General features: G+C 42.0%; 1 long non-coding RNA gene across 1 annotated transcript; it reads right to left on the bottom strand.

The window, feature by feature from the left end:
• Positions 1-417: 417 nt before the first annotated feature.
• LOC144283000 (uncharacterized) lies at positions 418-23,697 on the bottom strand. Its single transcript, XR_013351391.1, has 3 exons — positions 23,588-23,697; positions 22,518-22,706; positions 418-566 (listed from the first exon to the last, which is right to left on the bottom strand). It is a non-coding gene; the product is annotated as an uncharacterized LOC144283000 (long non-coding RNA).
• Positions 23,698-23,814: the final 117 nt, after the last annotated feature.

The following is a 23,814-nucleotide window of genomic DNA, read 5'->3' as shown; positions in this document are numbered from 1 at the left end:
AAAAAGGCCTGGGAGAATGTTCTGTTCTTTGGGGAGAGAAGTGGTTCCACGTTGCTTCTATCTGAGGCAGCTCTTACTGTTATGGCCTCTGCCTGCAGGTATGTGATACAGCCTGCTAGCAAAATCATCCCAAAGCATCTGTGACTTGTCTGTGCCTCTAGACAAGGCATATGGACTCTAGATAAGAATGGGAGAAAGGTGTCTCACCTGAAAACATCAACTGAAGAAAATCTAAATGTTCCATAGCAGCAATATGCTCTCTCAATATTGAGCTCTCTCAATCTCGCTGTCCCCAGTAAAAGGCCATGAGAGAACTTCCTTTTTTTTTTTTTAAGGTTTTATTTATTTATTCATGAGAGACACTGAGAGGGAGGCAGAGACATAGACAGATGGAGAAACAGGCTCTCCACAGGGAGCTGGATATGCTACTGGATCAGGGGCCCTTGGATCACACCTTGAGCAGAAGTTAGACATTCAACGGCTGAGCCACTCAGGCGTCCGGAGAGCTTCTTAATCACCATTTCCCCCGGCCCTTTCTTCACCATTCTTTTCAGGATCTGCAGTACCTAAAGAACTTGTTCTTTAGATGAATCAACCCTCATGATATGTATTATGACAAATTGCTAACATTTTTTTTACAATTATTACTATTTGTTTTTAAATTTGATTTAAATTTTACATAGTTAACATACAGTGCAATGTTAGTACGATATTGCTTTCTGGAGTAGAATTCAGGGTTTCATCACTTATATATAACACCTAGTGCTCATCACAAGTGCCCTCTTTAATATCCTTCACATTTACCCCATCCCTCAACCCCCTCCATCAACCTTCAGTTTGCTCCCTTATAGTTAGGGTCTCTTATGATTTATTTCCCTCTCCCTTTTTTGCCTCCCCCCCCCCTTCCCATAGGTCCATCTGTTTTCTTCCTTCAATTTCACGTATAAGTGAGATCATATGGCATTTGTTTTTCTCTGACGGACTTACTTCACTTAGCATAATACATTCTGGCTCCATCCACATCATTGCAAATGGCAAGATTTTATCCTTTAGATGGTTGAGTAATATTCCATTCTGTATTTATCACATCTTCTATATTCATTCATTAGTCAATGGACTTTTGGGCTCTCCTCATAGTTTGGCTATTGTGGGTAATGCTGCTATACACATCTGGGTGGGGGGACTAGGGCAAGGGGGCAGAGGGTAGGGATCCTCAACTCACCTGGCTCTACCAGCTTACCTAGATTACTTTCAAACCATCCTGAAAACATACAAATTTGAACCCAGATTTAAAGAGAGAACAGCTGGAACGCTACAGAGAGAAGGGTTTTCACTTCTAACAGTGTAGGAAGGCGGGAAAAAAAAAAAAGAATCAAGTTGGGGAGGGGCCCCACGAGGAGCTGGACTAAAGCTGGGCAGCGAGGGCCTCTGGGACAGGAAAGCCCAGACCCAGAGAAGCGGGAACTTTAAAAACTCCGCAAGGAATCTTCCTGGTCGGGGAGGTGCTCAGCAGGGCAATCAGGCTGAAGCCCAGGAGGGGCAGTGGAGCCTCCACTTTCCCAGAGACGTAATAGAGGAAGGGCGCCCTGGGGAAGGCGCGCACCACGCCGGGCCTGGGGAGAAGCGGGTGGGGCAGGCGCGGGTCCGGGTCCCGGTCCGGGCGGAGGGATCTGCGTCCTGCTGCCCTCGGGGGCTGCAGTCCCGGGAGCGCAAATCGAGCAGCGCAGGCCCCGATCCCAGGGCGCCGGGGACGCGGCCCACATCCTGCGCTCCCCCGGGACAGGCGGCGGCGGGGAGGGCCCAGGACAGCGAGGACGCTCCTGCCGCCAGGAGCCCCCAGCTGTGCAGGTCAGTGCCACGTGCCCCGGGAGCATCCAGGCCAGTGCGGACTGGGAGACTGCGGTGGTTCCTGGGGAGCTCACTCCAGAACGGGGGACCTGGCCGCTGCCAGTGGTGGTGTCCCTCCTGGGGTCACTCTGTGCCTGGGAGAGGCGAGGTCACCTGGGAACAGAGGCGTCAAGGAGTAAACAGCTCCCACTGAGCTTGGCACCGGGCAGGGCAGCTCCCCCAGGTGCACGCACCTGAGAACCAGCACAGGAGACCAGGTGGAAGGACAGGGGAAGAGCAAGTTCCTGACCCAGTAGCACGGGAAAGCTCCAGGGCAAGTCTTTGGATTTACAGTATAGAGAACCAGAAGGTACCCCTCCTTTCCACCCCCCCCCCTTTATCCAGGACAACTTATTTTTATATGAGACTGAAAATTTCCAATATTTTCTTCTCTTTTCCCACCTTAATACAATATTTTACTACCTCTTCATTTTTAAGATTCTTCTTTTTTGACTTCTGTCTTTCTACAATTACAGGTCCTAGATATATTTTCCACTTCTACATTCCCTTCAACATACTAAACTCAATTTTGGGAGATATATGAGGTATTTTGTTTTGTTTTGTGTTTTTTGTTTCCTCTCCCTCATCTTGTTCTACAATGATGGAAGTTAATACCTTCTAAAACATGACCAGCATGCACCCAGAACCAAGTGGTATACCATGCTGGTTCATTCTGTGAGATTCCTCATTCCCATTCTGCCCCCCTCTTTTATCTCATTTATGTTTTGGTGGTCAATGTTGCAGCCTTCTACAAGGACTTCAGGTTTATATAAATCTGGGACTGAACATCTAACATACAGAACTTAATATACTCAGAAATAAGAGGATCACCCTCTAGAGCCCCACAGGTAGACTACATTTTCCCTCCACTACAACTTCGTCACCACCACCATCTCACATAACCTCCCCTTTTTTCTTCTCCTTTTTTTTTTTTTTTTTTTTGGTCACTTCTACTTCAGGATACTTGGCCTTTTATTTTTTACTACTTTGTTTTAAAATTGGGTTTTCACTTTAGTGGTCCTTTTGTTTTATTCCAGTCTGATCTGTTTTCAATTTCTGGTCTCTGACCTTAGCAGAATCATCTAGGGTGAAATTTACTTAGGTCATGGTTGATATTCTTGACTCAGCCCGCTCATACAGCCACTCTGCACTGAACAAAATGACTAGAAGGAAGACCTCACCACAAATGAAAGAATCAGAAACAGTACTCTGCCACAGAGTTACAGAATTTGGATTAAGATTCAATGGCAGAAAGCCAATTCAGAAGCACAATTATAAAGCTACTGGTGGCTCTGGAAAAAAGCATAAAGGAATCAAGAGACTCAATGACTGCAGAAAATAAGTCTAATCTAGCCGAAATTAAAAATCAATTAAATGAGATGCAATCCAAACTGGAGGAACTAACAATGAGGTTTAATGAGGTAGAAGAAAGAGTGAGTGACATAAAAGACAAGTTGATGGCAAGGAAGAAAGTTGAGGAAAAAAAACAGAAAAACAATGAAAAGACCATGAAGAAAGGTTAAGGGAAATAAATGACAGCCTCAGAAGGAGAAATCTGTGTATAATTGAGGTTCCAGAGAGCGCCGAGAGGGCCAGAGGGCAAGAAAGCATATTGGAACAAATCATAGCTGAGAACTTCCCTAATTTGGGGAGGGAAACAGGCATTCAGATCCAGGAGATAGAGAGGTCTCCCCCAAAATCAATACAAACAGTTCAACACCTCGACATTTAATAGGTAAGTTGCAAATCCCAAAGATAAAATCCTTAAAGCAGCAAGGGACAACAGATTCCTAACTTATATGGGAGAAATATTAGATTAACAGCAGACCTTTCCACAGAGACCTGGCAGGCCAGAAAGGGCTGGCAGGATATATTCAGGGTCCTAAACGAGAAGAACATGCAGCCAAGAATACTCTATCCACCAAGGCTCTCATTCAGAATAGAAGGAGACATAAAAAGCTTCCAAGATAGGCAGAAATTGAAAGAATATGTGACCACCAAACCAGCTCTGCAATAAATATTAAGTGGGGCTCTGTAAAAGAAAGAGGAAGCCCAAAGAAATAATCCACAAAAACAGGGACTGAATAGGTACTACAAAGACACTAAATTCATATCTTGCAATAGTAACTCTGAACATGAATGGGCTTAATGATCCCATGAAAAGACGCAGGGTTTCAGACTAGATAAAAAAGCAAGACCCCATCTATTTGCTGTCTACAAGAGACTCATTTTAGACCTAAGGACAGCCTGAAAATGAAAGGTTGGAGAACCATTTGCCATTCAAATGGCCCTCAAAAGAAAGCTGGGGTAGCAAACCTCATATCAGATAAACTAAAGTTTATCCCAAAGACTGTAGTAAGAGATGAAGAGGGACATTATATCATACTTAAAGGGTCTATCCCACAAAGGACCTAACAATCATGAATATTTATGCCCCTAATGTGGGAGCTGCCAAGTATATCAATCAATTAATAACCAAAGTAAAGACATACTTAGATAACCATACACTAATAGTAGGAGACTTCAACACGGCACTTTCTGCAAATTACAGATCTTCTAAGCACAACATCACCAAAGAAACAAGGGCTTCAAATGCTGCACTGGACCAGATGGATTTCACAGATATATACAGAACTTTCCATCCGAGTGCAACTGAACAGATATTCTTCTCGAGTGCACATGGAACTTTCTCCAGAATAGACCACATACTGGGTCACAAATCAGGTCTCAACCGATTCCAAAAGATGGGGGTTGTCCCCTGCACATTTCCAGACCACAATGCTTTGAAGCTTGAACTCAATCACAAGAAGAAATTTGGAAGAAACTCAAACACGTGGAGGTTAAAGAGCATCCTGCTAAAAGATGAATGGGTCAACCAGGAAATTAGAGAAGAATTAAAAAGATTCATGGAAACTAATGAAAATGAAGGTACAACTGTTCAAAATCTTTGGGATATCGCAAAAGCATTCCTAAGAGGGAAATACATCACAATACAAGCATCCCTCAAATAATTGGAAAAAACTCAAATACACAAGCTAACCTCACACCTAAAAGAACTGGAGAAAGAACAGCAAATAAGACCTACACCAAGCAGAAGAAGAGAGTTAATAAAGATCAGAGCAGAACTCAATGAAATAAGACCAGAAGAACTGTAGAACAGATTGACAAAACCAGGAGTTGGTTCTTTGAAAGAATTAATAAGGTAGATAAACTATTAGCCAACCTTACTAAAAAGAAAAGACTCAAATTAATAAAATCAGGAATGAAATAGGAGAGATCACAACCAATACCAAGGAAACACAAACGATTTTAAAAACATATTATGAGCAGCTCTACGCCAACAAGTTAGGCAACCTAGAAGAAATGGATGCATTTCTGGAAAACCACAAACTACCAAAACTGGAACAGGAAGAAATAGAAAACCTGAACAGGCCAATAACCAGGGAAGAAATTGAAGCAGTCATCAAAGACCTCCCAAGACGCAAAAGTCCAGGGTCAGATGGCTTCCCAGGGGAATTCTATACGTTTAAAGAAGAAATAATACCTATTCTACTAAAGCTCCTCCAAAAGATAGAAGGGGACAGAATATTTGCAAACTCGTTTTATGAGGCCAGCATCAGCTTAATTCCAAAACCAGACAAAGACCCCACCAGAAAGGAGAATTGTAGACCAATATCCCTGATGAACACAGATGCAAAAACTCTCAACAAGCTACTAACCAATAGGATCCAACAGAACATTAAGAAGATTATTCACATGACCAAGTTGGTTTTATCCCCGGGATGCAAGGCTGGTTCAACACTCATAAAACAATCAACTTGATAGATCACATCAACAAGAGAAAAAACAAGAACCATATGATCCTCTCAATAGATGCAGAGAAAGCATTTGACAAAATACACCATCCATTCCTGATCAAAACTCTTCAGAGCGTAGGGATAGAGGGAACATTCCTCAGCATCTTAAAAGCCATCTACGAAAAGCCCACAGCAAATATCATTCTCAATGGGGAAACTACAGAACATTTCTGAAAGAATTGACAAAGACACATAGAGATGGATAAATATTCCATGCCCATGGATTGGAAGAACTAATATTGTGAAGTTGTCCGGGGCAATTTACACATTCAGTGCAATCCCTATCAAAATACCATGGACTTTCTTCAGAGAGTCAGAACAAATAATCTTAAGATTTGTATGGAATCAGTAAAGACCCCGACTAGCCAGGGAAATATCAAAAAAGAAAACCAAAGCTGGGGGCATCACAATGTCGGATTTCAAGTTGTCCTACAAAGCTGTGACCATCAAGGCAGTGTGGTACTGGCACAGAAACACATAGATCAATGGAACAGAATAGAGAACCCAGAAATGAGCCCTCAACTCTATGGTCAACTAATATTTGACAAAGCACAAAAGACTATCCACTGGATAAAGGACAGTCGCTTCAATAAATAGTGCTGGGAACATTGGACAGCCACATGCAGAAGAATGAAACTAGACCATTCTCTTACACCATACACAAAGATAAACTCAAAATGGATGAAAGATCTAAATGTGAGACAAGAATCCATCACAATCCTAGAGGAGAACACAGGCAACACCTTTTTGAACTTGGCCACAGCAACTTCTTGCAAGAGACATCTATGAAAGCAAGGGAAACAAAAGCAAAAATGAACTATTGGGACTTAATCAAGATAAAAAGCTTCTGCACAGCAAAAGAAACAGTCAACAAAACTAAAAGACAACCTACAGGATGGGAGGAGATATTTGCAAATGACATATCACATAAAGGGCTAGTTTCCAAGATGTATAAGGAATTTATTAAACTCAACAGCAAAGAAACAAACAATCCAATCATGAAATGGGCAAATGACATGAACAGAAATTTCACCAAAGAAGACATACAGATGGCCAACAAGCACATGACAAAATGCTCCGCATCACTTGCCATCAAGGAACTACAAATCAAAACCACAGTGAGATCCCACCTCACCCCAGTGAGAATGGGGAAAATTAACAAGGCAGGGAACAACCAATGTTGGAGAGGATGTGGAGAGAGGGGAACCCTCTTGCACTGTTGGTGGGAATGTGAACTGGTGCAGCCACTCTGGAAAACTGTGTGGAGGTTCCTTAAAGAGTTAATAATAGATCTACCCTAGGACCGAGCAATTGCACTCCTAGGGATTTACCCCAAAGATACAGATGCAGTGAAATGCCGGGACACCTCACATTCCCACCAACAGTGCAAGAGGGTTCCCCTTTCTCCATATCCTCACCGACACTGGTTGTTTCCTTTCCTGTTAATTTTAGCCTTTCTGACTGGTATAAAGTGGTATGTCATTTTGGTTTTGATTTGTATTTCCCTGAAGAGATGTGATGTTGAGCATTTTTTTCTTATGTCTGTTGGCTGTCTGTATGTTTTCTTTGGAGAAATATCTTCTGCTCATTTCTTGACTGGATTATTTGGTTTTTGGATGTTAAGTTTGAGAAGTTCTTTATATATCTTTGATACTAGCCCCTTACTGACATGTCACTTGCAAATATCTCTATCCATTCTTTAGGTTCCCTGTTTCCTTTGCTGTGCAGAAACCTTTTATCTTGATGAAGTCCCAATAGTTCATTTTCGCTTTTGTTTTCCTTGCCTTTGAAGACGTGTCTCCCAAGAAGTTGCTGTGGCCGAGGTCAAGGAAGTTACTGCCTGTAGTTAATGCCTTCCAGGATTTTTATGGATTCCTATCTCACATTGAAGTCTTTCATCCATTTTGAACTTATCTTTGTGCATGGTGTAAGAAAATGGTCCAGTTTCAGTCTTTTGTATGCTGCTGTCCAATTTTCTCAACACCATTTGTTGAAGGGACTTTTTTCTATTGGATACTCTTTCTTTGTTGAAGATTAGATTGGCCATATATTTGTGGGTCAAATTCTGGGTTCTCTAATCTGTTCCACTGATCTGTATGTCTATTTCTGTGCCACTACCATACTGTCTTGATGACTACAGCTTTGTAATATAACTTGAAATCTGGAATTATGATGCCTCCAGTTTTGGTTTTCTTTTTCAACATTCCTTTGGCTATTAGGGGTCTTTTGTGGTCCCATACAAATTTTAGGATTCTTTGTTCTATCTCTATGAGTGATACTTTGATAGGGGTTGCATTAAAAGTGTAGATTACCCTGCATAGTATAGATATTTTAATGATGTTTGTTCTTCCAATCCATAAGCATGGAATGCTTTTCCATTTCTTTATGTCCTCTTCAATTTCTTTCACAAGTATTCTATAGTTTTCAGAGTATAGATCTTTACTTCTTCTGTTAGGTTTATTCTTAGGTATTTTATTGTTTTGGGTGCAATTGCAAATGGAATCAATTCTTTGATTTTCTGTTGCTTCATTATTGGTGTATAGAAATGCAACAGATTTCTGCACATTAATTTTATATCCTGTAACTTTGCTGAATTCGTGAACTAGTTCTATTAATTTTTTTGTGAAGTCTTTCAGGTTTTCTACATAGAGTATCATGTCATCTGAAAATAGCTTAAGTTTGACTTTTTCCTTGCAGATTTGGATGCTTTTTATTTCTTTTTGTTATCTGATTGCTGAGGCTAAGACTTCTAGTACTGTGTTAAGCAGTAATGGTGAGAGTGGAACATTCCTGTCTTGTTTCTGACAAACTGGTAACATTTTTAAAGAATGATAATCTCTGTTGTTAGCAAGAGACACATTACATTACATTGTTATTGGAATTCAAATGCTACAACCTTGACAGCTGAGAACAATTTGACATTGTTTATCAAAATGTAAAGTATGAACACTGTTTTTAAGATATATTTATTTATTTTAGAGAGAGAGGATGGTGCATGCACAGGCGGGGGTGGGAGGGGTGGGGCAGAGGGGGAGAATCTTCAAACAGAGTCCCCACTAAGCAAGCGCAGGGCCTGATGAAGCAAGGCTTGATCCCATGACTCATGAGATCATGACCTGTGCCAAACCCAAGAGTTGGACTCTCAACTGACTGAGCCATGCAGGCACCCCTAAAGTATGAAGACTTTAGGCATGGCTCTAGGGAATGCCCACAAGCAGGTGAGTCCTGAAGCCAGTTAGAAACTTTCCAGAGCTGATTGTTTGCATTTTGACTCACTCCTAGTTATCTAGAAAACTGAGAAGCTACTGTGTGTACAGATTCATATAATAGAAACTAACATTGATTGAGTGCTTTTTGTATGCCGGGTATTGTTTTAAGCTTGTTTTAAGCTTTAATTTGGTTAATCTTGATGACAACATTAAACACTACTATCATCAACCTCAATTTGCAGATTATGAAATTTGGAGGATAAATACTTTGCTTAAAGTCACACAGATAGCAGGTAGCAGGCCAGGATTTGAGCTCAAGCAATCTGTCTTCCAAGGAATCACCAAATGTAATCAGTTACCTCCACCTGACCAAGTAGCTTACTTCTCCATGTTTGTAACGGGGGGTGGGGTGGGGGGGGTGGGGGATGAAGCCATCTAAATAGCACCACTTCCAAGGTATTTCTTGGAATTTTAAGCATTAAAATGAGCTATATACAGCTGAATGACCTATTAAAAAAGACACCCATTATGTGTTTTGTTAATTGAAAAAACAAGTTTTAAACTATATACATTATGTTCTCATTTGTATACTATCAAACAAACATGCTAAAAACAGAAACAAAGCCCTAAATCCATGTTTAAATATGAATAGGAATTCTCTTGGAATGATAACATGCCAAATGGTTAGTAATGGTTAATTCTGAGGGGTGTAATCAGAGGCGGGAAGGAAAAGAATATTGCTTTTATTTTATAGGTGTCTGTATTACTTTATTTTTATTTCCATGAACATTTATTTCTTTGCTCTGAAATTTCAAAAGAAAAGAAGAAAATATATCCAGAAAGAAGCAATACCTAGCAGTGTCCAAATACTGGAATCCCTAATGCTACATTTGAATAAGCACAAAGTGAGACTTCTATATCTCAAAATCCTTCTGGAGTTTGCACTGAAGTATCTCCATCTGTGTCAATAATAGTTCAAAGTCTTCCATGAGACTCTCAACCTCACAATGCTGAATAAAGATGCAGCTGGCTCCCCTCTCTCCAACCTTCTGACCCAACTCAGTTCCCCTGAATAATTTTAGAGTGGGATAAGAACAGTGATAACTCATGACAGCAGTGACCAGAACCAAGTAGAGATGAAGTTTCTGAAGAAGAGCCCATGTGACTGGTGGCTAGATTGCAGCTGTGACCTTTGATCTCAGCCAAGCAGCTCTTGATTTAGAATACCTGGACAGAGCAAGTCGAGTCCTAGCACTTAGGAGGCCTTCTGAGTTCCTAAAACTGATTCTGGTTCATTCTTTCTCAGAAACGCAGCCTTTCTGCTAAGCGGCTAGCCTAGTTTTGTGCAGGAGAGGAGCAAAGAAATATCTTCCAACAGTAGTGTGCTGGAGCTAGGTGGGGCTCACTTGTTACAGGCAGTTGTGCACATCTCTCCCCACCTCCGAGTTCAGTGACCTTCTGTTACTGAAATCAGCCAAGAATGGGCAAAATTTACACCAGAAAATCAGCAAATGCTACAGATTGAGGCTCCACTAGACAGTTAAACATTTATCTGCAAACCACTGGCCTCGAGGCATTTTAAATCATGAACAAAGAAACTTTGAAAGTTGTTCAAAGTCTTTCAAATCACACTATGTACCTTGAGAAACCCAGAAGACTTGACTCCTGCTCTCTCCTCTTATACAAGAATAGTCACATAGGAATGGGTGAAACACTTAGGTATTGCTTGTCTGGGAAGACAGCAGTCATTCTCCAGAAGCCTCAGAAGTAGCACCAGAAAAATCCATAAGCCTGATTCTTACTGGACAAATTCCCCCTACTATGCCCTGCAAAGCCTCTGTCCCTAAGTTGAAAGCAGAAAGAAAAATATTTATAACCATGATCTGGGTGGTAAATGGATTTAGGGGAAAGAAACTGCCAGGGCAAATATCCAGCAAACCCATCTCTGAATTCCTGAGCCCTTGAGATCCATGTATTTCTAGGACAAAGGTCCCAGTCATGTATTTCTTCACAATCTTTGTTTTCCTCTTAGTTCAATGTGAGTTATGGAGGCCTAAGGGACTTTTCCTGTGAGAAAATCTGTTTATTTCTAGGAGAACAAATCACAATGTGGCAGCAGCCACAGGAGTCTGTAGTCTGTGCTTACGGTGAGTATTTAATAAGAAGTAAAGCACTTTGAACCTGCAGTGACAGACACTACACAAACAGCACTTCTCCTTCTCACCAAACCTGTCTGGGAGCCCAGCCGAAGGGGGTGCTGGCTTTAACACACCTCTCCACCTGGCACCTGGCTCTCACTGCCAATACCGTGCCAAACCTCAAGGGTTTACCCAGTGGGTCTGAGAAGCTGTAACTCCTACTCCAGACCCCCACCCCAGGGAAGCAAAGTTTTTGAGTAGAAAGAATCTCAAATCCTCTTGCCAGCCACCTCATTTTGTAGATGAATAAACTAACACAGAAATGTTAGGTGACTTCCCCAAGATTACACAGCTAGCAGAGCCACAACCAGGATCTTGGACTTTTTCACCTCAGAGCCTGTGTTCCTGACCACTAAGATGTGATCAGTTAAAATCTTTGCCATCCCTCAATATCCAGCTGGAAGGGCTGCACCCTTCATTCCTTGGACAACCAAATGGGTATCATCCCTGCTTACTCTGACTCACCATTATATTCTACGTATCTTTATCATGCTCTGTATTGTCTTCCTAGTCTCTTTTTTCCTCTTTCTGGAATGTGTATTTCCTGAGCTGGAAGTGGGTCTTCCTTTTCTGTATCCTCAGCAACCTCTGGTTTTAGTGCCTTTGGTGCTTAATAAATATGTACTGAATGGGACCAAATTGACCTGAGATTGGAGTTGCTTTTTCTACAATAGTTCTCAATTGCACCTGCAGAAGGAGCAACTAGGAAGCTCATTAAAATGGAGATTCCCAAAATTCTGAGTCAAAAGCTCTTTTTTTTTTTTTTTTTGAGTCAAGAGCTCTTGAGAGAGTTCTAGGAATCTGAAATTTTCAACAAACCAAGCAGTGATTCTGAAGCATGGATCAATCTGTGCTTTCTTTCCTCTCTCTGGTGACAAAGTCAGTTTGTGAGGTGGTTGGCCAAGATGACAGGTGCCGCTGAGTTCATAGAGCAGGGCAGAGAGGACGAGACGAATGCAGGGTTGGACACACAGTCTTAGTTTCATTAACAAGCGTTCTCAGATGGGCTGTGAGGTGAGGAACCAACCTAACGCTTCTGCCAAGTGCCGCCCTCACCAGTATCCCCCAGTCCCGGAGCTGAGATAGTCTCTTAGGAGTAGAGAAGGAGAGACAAATGGAGGCTCTCTGCTCACTGAAGTCCATGCGGAAGTCCCAGTGTAGTGAGGCTTTCTAGGGTGAGCACAGAGTTTAAACAGACTCATCACAGCACTGACATTCTGCAACGTGATATGCTCAGGTAGTGGATGTTTGTAAAGTGCTTTGATCTCACGAAATCAGGGAGAAGGTCCCAGGCCCTGTACTGGGTGCGTCTCTTCCCAAGGCTCAAAGTCCTTGATGGGCAGCAAGGCCGGTTCTTTGCCGGCCGGTTCAGAGGCCGCGCTGCGCGGGGTGGGCCGGGCCGGGGCAGGTGCAGGTGCTGGTGCTGGGGGGACCGCGCGGCAGACAGGGGAGTCCCTGCAGGTGCGGTCGCTCTCTGTCGCCGCTATCTGCTGAGCAGGCTGCTTGCTGCAGACTTAGCATCTGCTTATGATGCTGCCTCCTGCTCTCGACTGGGAGCTGCTTGGGCAGAGAAACTGGGTCCTTTGGCTTCGCGTGACCGGGCCATCGCCCAGACCCCCAGGTCAGCGCGTCGGCTTCCCGCTCCCCACCACCCACCAGCCACACTGGTCTTGCTGTTTCTCCAACATACCACCCTGGTTTAGTTTGGGGGCCTTTCGCCCCCAAATCATTTGCTACGTGGCTGCCTTCACTCTATTCAAATTACAGTTCAGCTGATGTCCTCAGATGACCCTGACCATTTTTTTGAAAATATTTATTATTTGAGAGAGCAAGAGAGTGACGGGGGGGGGGGGGGGGGGGGGCGGAGCAGAGGGAGAGGGAGAGGGAGAAGCAGATTCTGCCCTGAGTGTGGAGCTTGATGCAGGGCTCAGTCCCAAGACCTGAGATCACGACCTGGGCTGAAACCAAGATTGGGAGCGCAACCAACTGAGCCACCCAGGCTGGCCGACGCGGATCGTTCCCGTCTAAATGTGCTAACCCTTGGTCACGCTCAAACTCACCGCTCTGCTTTGTAACTGGCTTACTTCATAGCACTTATTTTTTTCTGATGTTATCCTAATTTTATTTTACATTACTTATTTATTATTTTGATATTATCATTTTGGGAGAACGGCACCTATGTCCTTTCGGTTATTTTCCTTTCCTATTTGTCTATTTTATTTATTCTACTATAGCCTGCAGGCTTTTTGAGAGTAGGGGCTTTATCTACCTCATTCTCCTTTGTAACCCCAGTACCTAGAAGGGTTTAAGTGCTCAGTAGAACACTGTCCATTGGAATGTTGGTTGTTTCAGGACCTTGTGTAGTACTTAACAAATACTCACGAATACGTGAATAAATATAAACAGGAAGTGCTGATGCTCCAAGATAAATCGTTTACTTCACTAAATTGTTGGTTGATTTGCACAAAGTGTGACAGGGTTGGATTAACATAATCTCTGGTATAAACTGACCATCTTTGATTCTTAGCTGTCTTTTAGCCAATGATATACCCAACCCGCAAACCTGTTGATTTTTCTACTGTACTGTTCCTTACGTCTTTCTTTTCCTTTTCCATTTCCATTGCTCCCTAGTCCATGCTTTTGAAATTTCATGTGAATTTCTTTTTTTGAGATACAGAAAGAGTGAGAGATAGCCTGTGTGTGCACATGTGTGCAAGTTGGGGGGAGGCAGGTGCGGAGGGAGAAGGAAAATCTTAAGCAGAATCCATGCCTAGCTTGAAGCATGATGCTGGGCTTGATCCCAGAACCCTGAAATCATGACCTGAGCCCAGATCAAAAGTCAGATGCTTAAATGACTGAGCCACCCAGGTGCCCCTCATGTGTATATGTTTCTATATGGCCTTTCATGTAACAGCTGCGATCAGACAGCCCCATCCACAGATCCTGCCCATTGGCAGATTCAGTTATCTCTCGTTTTGTCATGCCCCGATCCAAATGTTCCAATCATTTACCCTGAAACACTCTGGCATTTCCATTTGCCAGCTGTGAGGTCACGGGCAAGTTATTTAACATAATTTCCTCTTCTGTAAAAATGAACCTGATTAATAGTACCTAACTCATGTCTTGTCATGAAGATGAAAGGAGTTAATTAATTTATAACTGTCATTAATTCACAGTTCCTAGCATGGAGCAGGGAATTACCAAATGGTAGCTCTTATTCTTTTCTTATTAATCATAACAATGGCTCCAGCAATAATTGAAATGTTTTAGCTAGAGTCTCGCACTTTGATCCAGGACTATTTTTTTGCCCTAATTTTTCACCATGTTGGCCCTAATCTTGGCTTTTCTTTCCATTTTCACTTCTTCAAATTCTAACCATGATTCAAATTATCCCACAGAAGAGATTCTTCTTTTTATTTAAAATGTGATGAGGTTGATATGATGGATGAGGTTGACCTTTCCCACTCTGTTTTTTTCTCTCCTCTGAAATTCTTCAACTCTCTCTACTACTTTCTTAGCATATAATCCTGACTGGTGATACCTATCTCATCACTGTGTTTCTTTAATTTTAACTCTTGTCTTTGTTTTTTAAGAATTGTAATTAGAGAGGCACCTAGATAGCTCAGCCAGTTGGGCATCTGCCTTCAGCTCAGGTTGTGATCCCAGTGCCCGAGGATCAAGGCCCACATCAGGCTCCCTGCTCAGAGGGGAACCTACTTCTCCCTCTCCTGCTCCTCCTGCTTTTGCTCTCTCTCACTCTCTCTGTCTAATAAATAAATACAATCTTCAAAAAAAAAAAAAAAAGAGAGAGAGAGAGAGAATTGTAACTAGACTGCTAATATGTGGGAGAACTTTGAGTCCGCAGGAACCCAGCATGATGTACAGCTTCCTTTTTTTCTTACGTTAATTCCTTATATTAGCTGTTGTGCCCAAGATCGGGAATCGAGAAACCCCCAAGGAGCCGACACCGATGCAAACACACGAGGGTTGATTTACAAGCTCGAGCTTGGGTCCAAGTACACCCGACACAGCGGAGCAGGGACTTGGACCCCGAGGTGGGTTTCAGCTTAGTTTTAAGGGCTGGTCTCGGGACCTCCAGAAGGGGGGGAGGAATTCCTCAAGTTCTGTTTACATTCTGATATGGGGCCTTCAAGGGCATTGAGCTCTCTTCTCATTCTAATAGGCGCTTCCTGCCCTTGGCCTGGGCTCAGTTCTTATGCTCATGTGGGCCTTTCTAGGACATTAAGCTGTAAGCTGTTTTCTTCCTGTAACTGAAGTAAGGTAAAGTTCAGCTCTTATTCACAGGGGCCCGGGATGGCTGTACTTGTGATAATGCTGAACTTAAAGTGGAACGGCCTTAATTTTCTTGGCCTCCATATTAGCCAACCACTTACACTGAAAATAATGAAATGGAAGGAAAAGGAAAGACAGGGCAACCCACAGCTCTTTGTCCTTTGGTCATCAGTAGTAAGCCAAAGGTAGAGTATTGGCACAATGTGTGCATATCAAGAAGTAAAATTAAAACAGTTGAGTTTTGTCCAGAGTTCCCACTATTCTGGAAAGGAAGAATCGCATATGTATGCATGATCTGCAAGGGGAAATTTGTGTACTGTCACTGATTTTGCAAAAAAAAAAAGTGAAGTACTATTACATTTGCTTTTAAAAAAAATCACACTGCACAATATAGAAATGAGTGATAAAATTCAAGCTAATAATATGCAATTTTTACATTTTCTTTACTTAGGGGCATTTAAACCATTATAGGTCAAAAGAAAGGCTGCAGAAGAAATGAAAAAGCTTCATATTTTAGTTGCTTTTTTCCTGCCTTTTGAATAAGCAGCGTCTCATTTTCACTTTGCATCAGGCTCCACAAATTTTGTAACTCCTTGCCCCCACCCCTGATAAGTATCAATATTAATGCAACTTCATTCAAGGCTGGAGAATATTTGGATTATATAGGCCTTTTGTGCTCTGATTCTTATGAAATTAACTTCTGTGACTTTACCCCTTAAAGAGGGATCCCTGGGTGGCTCAGTGGTTTAGCGCCTGCTTTTGGCCCAGGATGTGATCCTGGAGTCCCAGAATTGAGTCCCATATCAGGCTCCCAGCATGGAGCCTGCTTCTCCCTCTGCCTGTGTCTCTGCCCCCACCTCTTCTATGTATATCATGAATATAAAAATAAAATATTAATATATATATGGTAAATATTTGGAATAGGCTTTACATTTTTGGTTCCAATGGAAAAAGGATTTGAAATATAGTTCTTGTTTTGTTGGGTTAAAAAAATGATTTTTTTTCTTTTTCTCTTCCTTGCTATCATGTTTATGGTCAAAAAGTTATTGTATCAACTCCAACCTTATTGCAGCAAACTCATCACCATTTCATCCACAAAGCTCATGAAGCCAAAACTATACATCCTCCTCAAATTAAATGATGACTAGACCACAGTAAAGCCTGCTGGAATTGGATGACTCTGCCTAGGGAGGCTTTCATTGTACAAACATAAATAAATGTGCCCAAATATAGCCTCTGAACTTTCTCTCTCTCTCTCTCTCTCTCTCTCTCTCTTTCTCTCTCTCTGGGCAGCCTGGGCATACCTCCTACCTAACAGGGCCAGGTCCTGCCTGTTGCGCCCATTCATAGGAACACAAGCCTTTTGATGTCTTTTATTCTATGACTTCAAGACTATGAACTTGGTAACACTCTCCTAAAGCCACGCCTTTCCCTAGCAAGGCCAGGGATTCACGCCCATGAGCAAAGACTTGCGCTGAGGCAGATTAGATGAGGGCACGCTGCCCTGCTTTAACAACCTGTCAACAACTTAAGAAGAATTGCAGAACATTTTAGTTGGCAAGGTGAAGAGATCAACCTAAGTTGTCAAGTTGCCCAGATTTAAGGGTGTCTTAACTACCTATATAAAACCATGGAGATCATGGGATCTTTTCTCTCCACATCTCCCTGCCATCCCTTCCCCACTTTAAGAATACATTTCCTGCAGTTTATCAATTTCCATATCATTGATATGACTAAGGGTTAAAAAGGTACTAGTAGGCTAGAGAAAAAAAAATTGGTTCCTTTTCATGACTGGTTGCCTGATGGTGTGGGAAGAGCCCATCAGGACTGGTAAACACCCATTATGGCAGCACTTCCTGGAGGGTGGGGGGAGGCATGAGGGTGCCCAGAACATTCTGGATCTCTCATTAACATTGCCATTCTTGTAAAACAGCTTGCAAAGTTGCTGAATAGACAATCTAAGGCTAATTTCTCACAGTAACCTGGTGTTTCTTTTACAGCCCCCTCTTGCCTTGGAAAACCATCACCTAAAAAGAACTTCTGGGCATGCTTGAGCACTGGGTAAGGAGTAGTGTTTCGATTCCAAGAGTTAGATTATCCAGACCACATAGAGGTAGCTGAGGGTGGGAATGTTGGCTTCAACTTAAAAACTTACTATTCTCTCTGCCATTATAGAGGTTGCTAGGCTATGTAGTGGTGATGGGGAGTATTGATGGAAGATCTATCTATAAGAAACTGAGATTATGAATCTCCGAAATGATACTGGAGTATACTCCCAGGATGACATCTGTTTCCACTGTAGGATGCCAGGCAGATCACAAGTATGCAAGAACCCATAGTCATTTAAGAAACATCAGAAAATAATGGCATTGGATATCAAAACAGGAAATTATATGATTAGTGATTTGTTCCAGTAATATTAATCAGGCAGTTCTATGAAAGACTAATTGTGGGGAAGAGTAGTAAAAAGTGAAGGTACAGGACATTCATTGATGACTTTGTGACTATTTAAGCAAGAAATCATTGGGGCTACACAAAAGCAGGTGGGATGAAAAATAGGGTACCCAATCTAGGAAGCTTTATTTGGATACATTCAGTATGATTTTGTTTTGATATTCAATACTGAAAGGAGAAAATAAATGTAGATGTAGTAAACAATGAACATGGGGAGCACAGCAGTTTGGGGGAATAAAGGTTATGTCTTCTGTTTGGGAAATACTGGTTTTAGTGTCATCCCAGCCTGGAGGTTTAAGGAGTAATTGTCACAAAAGAGAGTTGATGCTGTGCTGACCCCCCACCCCCACCCCAGACGTGGGCAGCTGGGGGAGAAAAAACCAATTCTGAAGAAATAGAGAGGCCCTGGAGAAGAAGCTCAAGCATTTCAGAGAAATGCATATGTTCTGAAAAAAAATCAAATAAAATAAATAGATCTAAATCTAGAGTGCAGGGAATAAGTTCCCTTAGAAAGCCTTAAACCAAGGACAAGAAAATGAGAAGAGAGAACTAGAAGATTTATGAAGCTAGACTCAGAAGTCTCTGGCTTGGTCTCAAAGTGAGATTCTATGACTCTGAAGCTATGTATATGGAAGAGAAGGTGGGGGCTATTTGGAGGCTTTCTTTAGAGTGAGAGACAGTGTGAATGGGAGAGGGGGAGGACTGTCCAGTCCTGGCTTCCTGGCCTGTTTTGCTCTGGATGTGGACTCAGCCCCACGTAGGCTTTGAGTCAAAGAGAGCTTGTTCCTATTCTCTGAAAGTGGTGGTGGTGGTGTGTGTGTGGGGGGGGGGGGGGAGGGGGTGGATTTGTTTCTTCTGTCCTTTGCTAAGCTTGAGGATTAATCTAGCCTGACCAGGAAGCAGCCTTTCTCTCAAACCGTATTATTATGGTGGCTGACCTCTTGTCCCATTATCTGCTTCTCTGACTCCCTGTGGGAACTGGGGCCCACCTGATTGTTTCTCCTGGTCCCACTGTCATACCAAACTGACACATCCGTTCATAATTGGCCAAAATCTCATCTAGTGCTAAGAACAATACAGTGTCTCAGTGTTCCTCAATCTGGCCCATCTTCTCCCAATTGATCCATAGACAGGAGAGTTAAACCAGACCTGAAGCTAGATGAGGAGCTTCCCTAGAACCTGCTTCCTCCAGAGTCAATTTTTACCTTGTCCAGAGCCCTCAGGGCAACTTAGTTTCAGCTGATTCCTTCTCCTGTCTGAATTCCAGGATGCCTCAATCAGCATGGCTCTGTTAATGAGACATCCGACAGATCTCTGAGCAGAACCTGGTCTGTGGAGCAAGGGAATGTATCTGTGGCTCAGAGAGAAAGTTATCTCCACTTCATAAATGACCTAGGGAATGTGAAAGGAAGTACTCAAACTAAGTCGGTCTAGCTAGTGGAGTGTACTACAGAAGAAAAGGTAAAGGTTGAAATATTGGTGATACAGGGGAGGGGATGCCATGCTAGAAGGGGAGTCAAAAGCAGTGCCTGGAAAAGACTGTTTTAATTCCTTCAATTCCTTAAATTAATTGTGTAACATGGCATTATGTGGCATATGACTGGTTTTTCATGTGTCCTGGGCTTCCATCAATGTTGGTAATTTGCACATTGGTGTACCTTAGGGCAGGGATGTGCTGAACAACAGGAATAGGGGGAGGGGGGAGCCACTGAAACTTCCCAGGAGCAAGGTGTTTTTTGTTTTTTGTTTTTAATACAACTGATTTTTTAAAAAATATTTTTATTTATTCATGAGAGACACAGAGACAGAGGCAGAGACAGAGGCAGAGGGAGAAGCAGGCTCCATGCAGGGAGCCGGACACAGGACTCAATCCCAGGTCTCCAGGATCACGCCCTGGGCTGAAGGCGGCGCTAAACTGCTGAGCCACCCGGGCTGCCTGGAGCAAGGTGTTTTAAGAAGAAATGCCACAGCCCACCCCATTAATTGCCCAGAAGCTGCCAATCCAATATTACCAAGAGCGAGCAGTGAAGATAACTTGTTGCAGAAGCAAAGGATCTAAAGGGTGACTTAGTTTCAGCTGATTTCTTCTCCTGTCTGAATTCCAGGATGCCTCAATCAGCATGGATCTAAAGTTTCAATACAACGGGATAGTTGAAAGGGCCACCCTTTGAAAAAAACTAACCAGAACATGGTCACAGTGGTAGTTCCATCTCAGCTCAGTCATTGGTGAGAAGCTTTTTCTAAAAAGGCACTTTTTCTGTTTAGCACTCTGTAGTCTTTGAGAATATCCTTGTGAACCAAACTCCCCTCCAAAACCTGGCCCTTTGATTCATCTCTCAGGTGTGGCAGTATATAGTTGCTAAAAATACATGTTCAGAAATTAGACTGTGAAGTTCAATATCTAACTTTGCCACTTACTATTGGCCGTGGCATCCTGCTTAAATTTCTTAAGCTCTCTACCACTTTCTTGTCTTTAGAAGGGGAATAATACCTAATTTTAGGATTATGATGGTAATTAAATAAGATAATACATCTCAAACCCTTGAAAAGTCCCTCAGAGATGGTTTATTCACCACCAATGTAGCTGTTTTAATTATTCTAAGGTGAGGACAAAGAAGAAAGCTGTCACATCTGACATAAACGTGGAGGCCGAGAAAAATTAAGGCCATCCCACCTAAAGTTTAGCATTAGCACAAGTACAGCCATCTTAGGTCCCTGTGAATAAGAGCTGAACTTTTTGGGAAAAACTGCAGAATGTCCTCAATGTCCTCGGCAGGTAATCCCATATCAGAAAGACAACAGAGCTCAGAATTGCCCTCGGCAGAGAATCCCATATCAGAAAGACAACAGAGCCCACACCCGTGGTAGAAAGTCCCATTTTAGAATGAGAACAGAGCTCAATACCCTTGAAAGCCCCATATCAAAATGTAAACAGAACTTGAGAAATTCTTCCATCCCTTCTGAAAATCCCCTAGACCAGTCTATAAAAAACCCAGCTGTAACCCACCTCGGGGTCCAAGTCCCTGCTCCGCTGTGTCGGGTGTACTTGGACCCAAGCTCGAGCTTGTAAATCAACCCTCGTGTGTTTGCATCGGGGTCGGCTCCTTGGTGGTTTCTCGGATTCGCAATTTGGGCACAACAATAAACTGACTTCGTTATGATTCAACTCAATCCAGTTCTGTAATTACCTGTAGATTATTGCTTATTTGTATCCACACACTCAAGATACACTTGATACCACCTTATACTGTGATGTGTTTAAAGCCGACTCTCAGTATTTTCAACAAGTTTCAATCATTACGTTGCTGTGCCTAATCTAACATGGCAAGATATAGTAGCAGAGTGTATGTGTTGTGTGAGATCACACTCTCAGTTGAATGTTTTCAGACAATATTTTTTCTTTTTACTTGATACTCTGTTCAATTAGACTCAGAATGTAAATTCAAATTTCAGTTCTGAGTCATCTTGGTAAAATTTCTAAGCCTTTCTGGATCTCATTTGCCTCAGCTTACTACAACTTACTACAATAATAGTATTTATTTAAGAGATTCAGTGTAAGGTTTAAATAAGCTCACTAATGTAAAACTTAGAACATGGCCCTGCTTCTAGAAGGAGCTGGAAATCTATTCATTATTATCATTCTGTTACATTGGGCTTTGAGCACTCTAGCCTGCAGCTTCAGTGCAGCTGCCCAGAAAAGGACACTGTCATCTCTGCTGACAGCTTCCCTCAGCCCATTCTTAGAACATTCTGCATGGTACATGAAAGAGTGGGAAGCCGTTTTTGTCTTCTTCATAAAGAAAGGGAAGAATTGGGGATCCCTGGGTGGCACAGTGGTTTGGCGCCTGCCTTTGGCCCAGGGCGTGATCCTGGAGACCCGGGATTGAATCCCACGTCGGGCTCCCTGCATGGAGCCTGCTTCTCCCTCTGCCTGTGTCTCTGCCTCTCTCTCTCTCTCTCTCTCTCTGTGTGTGTGACTATCATAAATAAATAAAATTAAATTAAAAAAGAAAGGGAAGAATTGTTGTCACTAGATGAGCACTGCTATCTGTTAGAATATACCTTTTCAAAGTGTGTGGCTTTCATTATAGATCACACAGAAATGATCTAGATTTGAAGGTGGATGGGGCTGGAATCAACACCAGTGAGCTGTTTTACAAGTCACAGCCCAAGTCTGGGTCTGGCCTTTGGAGGCCTGATTATGTTAAATCATGTGACTGGTCAATTTTTTCAAACAGAAGAAAACTCTGTTCCCTAATCCTCCTCAATGCAAATTACCATTTAAATGACTTGCCTCTCTGAGTATCAGGTCAACGGAGAGCCAAGTAACCCTGGACATCAAGAAGAGACAGTTGGCAAAGTTTTCCTGTGAAAGTCTATATTATGCAAATAGTCACCAATAATCATTTCAGTGAACAGAAATGAGCAACAAAGATGTTATTAAAGACCATAATACACAAGCCTAGGACAATAAGTACATGCAAATATGAGCTCAAAAATATGTCTAATTGTCACTCTTTTCACCAATGTGTGGTATAGTACTAGGTAATATTCCTGTCAATTCTGTACTTCTTACTAATACACCTACCTACCTGCACCTCACCAAGGGAAATATCTACCTTTGTGAAGAGGTAAGCTGATGTGGACAATGTCTCATCATATGCTGCCTTCAGGCTTTGATATAGCTTTCCAGCCATTGTCTTTTTGAAGATAGCTGTTCCCTCCTATGAGTTCGCAGAGCCCTTTGCTCGTACATCTGCCACAGCTGTGCTTCTCAAACACAACGTGAAAACAATTCTCCTAGGGATCTTGTTAAAAGGCAAAATCAGATTCATTAGGTCTGGAATGGGTCTGAGATTCAGTTTTCCTAACAAGCTCTCTGGTGTCACAATCAAATGCTAAGCAAAGTGTATTGCAGTTAGTTTATAGGTACTTGTGTGCAAGGCTTTCTCTCTTGCTAGTGTCTGGCCCATAGCAGAGAACAGTGAACATTTATCATTTACCATTAAGCTAAGCTTTGAGGCTTTGAGCCTCCATTTTATGGTTAATAGTCATCGCTGGGTTATTAAAATTAAATTCTAGTAGAAAAGTGTATTCAGCCTGTTAATACTTAATATATATGTACACTTTTCTTCTTAAGGTTTAAAATACTTTTCTCCATTATAAGCTATTATATTCTGAGTATTTTTGACAGAGGGGGCTTCTGGATCATGACTTATTTGTATCTGCTTCTATAGCACCTACCATCACAGGCAGAGCTCCGGAGCTCTTCAGTGAAAGACGAAGCTCCCAGCTGTATTCTTTCTATACAAACATCCCATCTCCTGTTCCTTATCAGTAATATTCAGTTAAAGGTCTCTTTGGTAAATATTTTGAATTACTATCATTTTTAAATCAGAAAATGATGATGAATAGTTTCAGTTTTGCTAACATGACAGCTATTGTCTTTTTGAGTTTTCATATCTCAAGAAATGCTGCTCCTTTCACAACTGGTCAAGTACTTCATTAAAGAAGGAATTCTATCATTTCTGTTTGATTTCTAAATAAATTAGGGACTTGGGAACAGTTTAAAATGAAAGCCATTGTCTTGATGCTAGAATAGTAAGATGAAGTATGTGTTCATTCTGTTTTTCAGTTTTATCTGCTTTCAGGCAGTAAGTACAATGAAACGTGAGCATTTCTGACTCACCTTCTGTCCTCAGGTCACTATCACCGTTCACGTGTCATTTGATGTCATGCAGTGAGGCGACATGCTACTTGGGCAGGCTCTGAATCCCTAGTAAGGGGCACATCAGCAGCTGTTTATAGAGAAAAGGGATAATAAGTGTGAACATTTAATTAATTCTTATTGAATCAAGTCCAGGAATACATATATTAATATGTAATTAATATGTAATAATAATTATATATATATAT

Source organism: Canis aureus, chromosome 14 (genome assembly GCF_053574225.1).
Source record: "Canis aureus isolate CA01 chromosome 14, VMU_Caureus_v.1.0, whole genome shotgun sequence".
In the NCBI taxonomy this organism is placed as follows: Eukaryota; Metazoa; Chordata; class Mammalia; order Carnivora; family Canidae; genus Canis; species Canis aureus.
This window is presented reverse-complemented; position numbering and strand designations above follow the sequence as displayed.